General features: G+C 42.9%; 1 long non-coding RNA gene across 1 annotated transcript; it reads left to right on the top strand.

The window, feature by feature from the left end:
• Positions 1 to 225: 225 nt before the first annotated feature.
• LOC311033665 lies at positions 226 to 1,625 on the top strand. The gene is made up of 3 exons (XR_014599523.1): positions 226 to 413; positions 1,065 to 1,183; positions 1,291 to 1,625. It is a non-coding gene; the product is annotated as an uncharacterized lncRNA (long non-coding RNA).
• The last annotated feature ends 4,846 nt before the right edge of the window (positions 1,626 to 6,471 follow it).

Below are 6,471 nucleotides of genomic sequence, written 5' to 3'. Positions count from 1 at the left end.
TGTGTGTGTGTGTGTGTGTGTGTGTGTGTGTGTGTGTGTGTGTGTGTGTGTGTGTGTGTGTGTGTGTGTGTGTGTGTGTGTGTGAGACAGAGAGAGAGAGAGAGAGAGAGAGAGAGAGAGAGAGAGAGAGAGAGAGACGGGTGTTCATTTACAGCAGCACAGGTTATGTTGATAAAGGCTGGTGATGTTTGCTTTTATGCATTATTGCACATTTACCTTAAGACAGGCAAGCCCATTGTATTTAGTATTCAGTTAGTATTTTATTGTTATTTATTTATTGTTTATTTGGTCAGGCATTTCTCAGGACAGCTAAAGGTCCTTATTTGGGCCCTTCCAGGACCCCATTGAGTCCCTTTGTTCACCAAATTCAAATCAGAAAAGGAGCCAAGCAGAGAGGAGTGAAAACTAAGAAAGTAAGTGGATTTACATGCTGTACAGATCTCTTTAAGTTATAGATTATTGTGTATTCCTTTGTTTGATTTTGATTGAATACTTTATTAGCAGTTTGCTAAAAAAAAAAGAGCAAGTAACCTACAGTTCAATACAAGGTCTGCTAAGAGGATTTTAAACCCCAAAAAGCCTATGGCTTGTTTACATCAAGCTAAACACAAGCTAAACTTTATTTTCATGCTGTTTTATGCTGCTCAGTTTGGGTATTCTTCCTGCTTGTCTTGGTTGAATTATTATAGTATGCTAGCTAAGCTATTAGCTGAAACTTTTACATGTGCTACAACATATTTATTGATTTGTTTTATTTTATCTAAGTAGGTAATTGTGTTAGCCTTTCACATACAGTTCAAAAGCTTAAATGCTAGGTTTTGATGGAGGCTTTGAACAGGTCGGGGGTGGGGTGGAGGTGTCTACAGTCTGCAGTCTGCACTCTGAAACTGGCTTCTCTGGAATCAAGTCAACTAACATATACTGCTTTTTAGACTTTTACTGGGGCCAGTTAAACATTGCAGTCACATGTAGGTTCTCTTTTAGAGCAGTGTAGATGTGGAATTGTGTTGTTTGTGTAGATAAACAACTAAATAGATCCTAATTGTGTTTTCCTTGTATTTCAGCGGCTTGCAGGACTCTCTTTGAGTCTCTGAGAAGAAGCCATCGCCTGGACCAACCAGAGAATGCTGACCAGAAGAAAAAGATGAATGCCTCAATGAAGAGCCGACAGAGAAGATTGAGGGTAAGTTATATGGAACTGTTTGTAAGATGTTTTTTTGTTTTACATTCTGTGTTCCTGTAATAATGGTAATGTAATACATAATTTAATTGCTATTCTATGTTTTACAGTTGATGACCACCAGGACTGCATGTCTGGAGTCTGATGGAGAAAGGGCCGTGTGGGCGCACGCAGGCCCAGATGAAGAGGACGGCATCGTAGATGGACGGGCGGTGTGGATTGTTTCATCTCCACCCGAGAGAGATGAGGAGCTTTCTGCTTTATGCCAGGTGCTTCAGGAGAGGAAAGACAACCGAAGAGACCCGCGTTCCCTTCATCACCACCGCGTGCGGCGAGACACACTGGCACAGAACAGCTCATTTTTAGCTCTCTTACACAGTAACTAAGTTGTCCAGTTTGGTGGAGGGACTCCAAAGACAAGAGAGGCCGTTCAGCGAGACACTGCCTGAGAGACAGAACTACAATTTCTTTTTGTTATTATTGTCCCCTTTGTGGGAGTTTTGTACAACTTCTGGGGATCCCTGGAAAAAAACATTTGGAGATGGGGATTTTTTTTTTACTGTTTTAGAAGATATTTGTAGAATCCCCAGAAACAAAGATTTGAGTAACAAATGTTCGCTTTAAGAAAATATATATATTCAAAGATTTGCACAAATTTTCCACGATTTTGGAGCAGATTTGGTTCCATTTGTACACTCTCAGAGTTACAGACCCGTAAGGGTCCATTTGGTTCCATTTGTACACTCTCAGAGTTACAGACCCATAAGGGTCCATTTGGTTCCTATCCATCATTTAGCTGGGGACCCCCTGGAACCCCCTCAAGGACCCCTGGGGATTTTTTGTTTTTACTGTTTTAGAAGATATTTGTAGAATCCCCAGAAACAAAGATTTGAGTAACACATGTTCGCTTTAAGAAAATATATATATTCAAAGATTTGCACACATTTTCCACGATTTTGGAGCAGATTTGGTTCCATTTGTACACTCTCAGAGTTACAGACCCATAAGGGTCCATTTGGTTCCTATCCATCATTTAGCTGGGGACCCCCTGGAACCCCCTCAAAGACCCCGGGGGATTTTTGTCTCCGCCAGGCCGAAAGGCATGGCGAGAGAGTATGTTTTACCCCCTGTCCGTCCGTCCGTCCGTCCGTCCGTCCGTCATTCGATCTGTCTGTGTACAGCTAATCTCCGGCACCGTTGGCGTGCTCGATGCGAAACTGTGCACACACACTCCCTGGATACCAGAGCAGAACCTCTGCCCCAATTTTTTTCACAGGGGCTTGTTATAGCGCCACCAGGAGGCCGATTGGTGCAAAACACATTTCTTGACAGTACTCCTACATATTTTGTTTAAACAGCACTTAAATCGGTACACAGTATCTCTATAGTCATTAAACGAAACGGGTCTTTCAGATTTTTTAGATTCCTTCCTGATTGACTAAAATTGCCTTCCAAAGTTTGCAGAAGTGCTCCGTTTTGAACAAAATGCCTCAAATCATGAACACAGCATGCAATTTCCGTGAAATTTTGCACGCACATTCCCACTACGTCAAGGAGGAAATGCTACTTGAAAATTTTAAAATCAGCCTCATGGTGGCGCTATAACAGGCCGATTTGTGTTTTTTCCTATAACTGTACCGATCTGTGTAAAAATTTGTATGCACACTCTCTAGAGGCCAAGGAAAAATCTTTGCCCTGCATTTTTCACATCTGCCTTTTATAGCGCCACCAGGAGGCCGACTTATGTAAAACATTTTTTGATTGTAAGCCTTCAGATTTTATCCAAATTTCACGTAAATCGGTACACAAGATCTCTATAGTCATGTGATCAAGATGGATGTGTTAGATGTTTCATAGTCCATCCTGATTGACTAAAATTTACATCTAAAGTTTGCAGGAGTGGCCCGTTTTGAACAAAATGCCGCAAATCATGAACGCAGCGTCCGATTGCAGTGAAACTTTGCTCCCACATTCGCACTACGTTGAGGAACAAATGCCACCATTTTAACATTGCCCTATTATAGCGCCACCTTGAGGCCAATTTTTGCAACAGTTTTCTTTTTTATATTACTCCTACAAATTGTGTCCAAACATCATGCAAATCGGTACCCATTATCTCTATAGTCAAGTGGTCAAGATGGTTCCGTCTGATTTTTCATATTACATCCTGATTGCCGAATTCCGAACATTGCTGCCCCACAATAACCTACCTGACCTGGCGGAGACCTGTGCTCCGAGGAGCACTTTTTCTAGTTTTTTTAACTGTTTTAGAAGATATTTGTAGAATCCCCAGAAACAAAGATTTGAGTAACAAATGTTCGCTTTAAGAAAATATATATATATTCATATGTTTTTTTTTTTATCAATAAACACAATTTACCTGACTGAGATTGTTGCCTATTTGTTTTCAGAATCATGTATGTGTGTGTGTGTGTGTGTGTGTGTGTGTGTGTGTATATAACTAAATAAATGCATATATATATGCATTTATTTAGTGGGGGGTCACACACAATGTGACCCCCAAAATGAGGGCGGGATGCCCACCTACGTCACAGCCAATCATACGTGGCTTATTGCACATGCTCAGTAGCATTACTCGAGATAGGGAGGGGGGATCTCCCCCCTACCAAATTGTGGAAATCTAGGTCAGGGCTGAAGGTGTGATTTTCTGGCAGCAACCCCAGCAGGGGGTCACGCATACTTAATTTGGTACCATACAGGAGTTTACCGACCTACAAAACTTTGAGTTTTCCGAGTGGAAAACTCTTGTAAATTCTTGTAAATTCTCTGAGTTTACATCTCATATTCATCGGTTTTCATAGCCGGAAACCTTGTTTTTTTTGCAGTGTATTATGTACATGTGGAATATGCTCCTACTAACAGCCTCACGGCTTTGGAATGGCACACAGTTTATGTTTCAGTCAGCTTCTTTATACTGTAGCTACATTAGAAGGCCAGCGGGTACATGTGTGGGTTGACCTGATTTGCAACTCATTTGTGTGATGCCATAAAAATAGCAGATCTACAAGCTTGTAGATCTGCTATTTTTATTCTATTTTTTTGACGGGGGGATAGGGCTCAACAGTGTACTCTGCACTAGGCACTTTCTTGACTGATATTCTTGCCCTGTGTTTACTTTTATTGAGTGTTTTTAAGTTGTTTTATCATGCTTTTATTGTATTGGAGTTTTCGAGCGCAAGTGTTTCACATGTATGTAACTAAACAGTGCATCTAAGTGACAATAAATCTGAATCTGTTTGCCTCTCTTCTCCTCTCCTCGATCACAACACGCAATCTCAAACTGTCTCTTCTTACTCCGATCTCTATTTGTTTTACTGTCTCTCTCTGAAATTGTTTGGGCAATGGGCACACAAAACTCCTCCTTCCACCGTCGGCTTTTTTTTTGATCACATGACTGATCACGTGATTTTTTTGTTTTTCGTTCACCTAGAGCTACCGTATTAACGGACAGGCTGCGCAACAGTTCAATTTACGATAAATCAATAAAAAGACCAAAAGACGGACATGTCCTTCTTTGGCGGTGCATGTCTTAATATACAACTAAACCTAAATCCCAAACTCACGGCTCCAGAGCCCAGGTGCTCAATCTCAGTCCTCTTCCAATGGAGGCCCAGCCGGGCAGAGTGACGCCACTGTACCTTCTCCAATCGGGGGTCCGGACGAGGAGAAGCCCTGCATGTGGCGTAGGTTGCCTGGCAACAAGTCCCGGTAAGCAGCGTGTGTCCCGTGGCAATTCAGAGCCGCGTTGAAGTCTGTTGGGCCGTGGCAATCCAGGACCAAGGCACCAAGCGTGATGACGAACGTGGGCCACGGCCGTAGATAGAAACTGAGGAGGAAACAGAGGCTCTGTAAGTGATGGTGGCAGAAATCAACGTAGCGTCACACTCACACAATGCTGATAGAGCTCGGAAGGACCGTCGCTTTTAGGCCGGGTTGGCTGGCATGTAACAGTATCATAATGCGTGGTCGCAGCGATCCTCAGCGGGACGTCGGGTGCGATCAACGCTGTTCTGCGGCATCCACGAGCGGACACTGGGAAGGAGGATAAGGCTCGTAAGTAACGGTCAGATTTGCAATATAACACCACACTCACACAAAGCTGGATCTCGTGGGTAACGTACCTTTTTAAGCAGGGTTAACTGGCATATCAGCAGGGGCTCAGTGTTGTCGGGCGAGCAGCGTGGTCGTGGTGGCGTGCAGCGTGGTGTCGGCGTCTGGTGCAGTCAGCGGTGTGTCCCTCTGACTCGCGCTGCCGAATAATGCCTCCTTTATACAGTACCGCTGCCATCCAATAACGGGGCGTCAGGTATCACCTCCGCCTGTTTCACCGCCCTCTCATTACCTGCAGCGGGAAAGGGGGAACATGGAACCAACACAGGCACTTGCCAGTATATTTATACGAGACACACACAACTATTTTTGACAGTTAAGCAAAAATAAATCATATCAAAAATATTCCTTCTTAGAGTGATAAACTGTGTTACATTGACCCACATGCAAGGGGACCTTACAGCCTTTGCAGTAAAACCTTGTTTCCTTCCGTTTTCCGTTACGGGCACAGACTCTGCATTTCCTAGTTGGTCTAGGCTTTTTGAGAGAGGCTTGGAACCGCACCAGTTCATGGGCAGCAGTGTTGCCATCCGGTCTGCTGTCAAGGTCTGTGCTTTGTGGGGCCCTCGGGCTGGGTCCAGCTGGGTCATCATCTTCTTCCTCACCCCCCTCCTCATTTATAGATAAGGATAAGATAAGGTAAACAACACATTTCTTGGCCACTTCTTCGTCTTCCTGGTGAAGAGGTAGTATGCCAGGTTCTGGTCACAATTATTGTTGTGATTTCGGTTGACCATACATATGGTCCCTAAGAGTCTCCGTCTATATATTAAATGTTATTATCAAACTATGTTTTATAAAAATCTTTAACAATATTAAGTTCTGCATCTATGGTGCATAGAAAGTGTTCCTACGGTGTGTCTATTACTTAATACTCACCATTTCCACATGTGGGCCTCTTTGAACTGTAGAGGAAGCAAGGTTATTTTGTAAAGAAAACGGCTTTGCCTTTCATGAGTCCATACGAGTCCATAGAGTGTAAAAGTTAGTTTGTTGTTAGTTGTTAGTCATACAATCCAAAAACATTCACACTGTGGAGAAGAAATATTTGTTAACACACCATTGAGACATTTTCAAAGACATGACATTATGTTAAAGTCATGACCAACCACTGAAATAAATAGTCAGCGAGACACTGATATGTTTCAGTCACAGAATTT

The sequence above is a fragment of the Gymnoscopelus microlampas genome (assembly GCF_963454915.1).
Source record: "Gymnoscopelus microlampas genome assembly, chromosome: 18".
Classification (NCBI taxonomy): Eukaryota; Metazoa; Chordata; class Actinopteri; order Myctophiformes; family Myctophidae; genus Gymnoscopelus; species Gymnoscopelus microlampas.
Note: the sequence above shows the minus strand (reverse complement) of the source record. Positions and strands in the feature narration are given on the sequence as shown.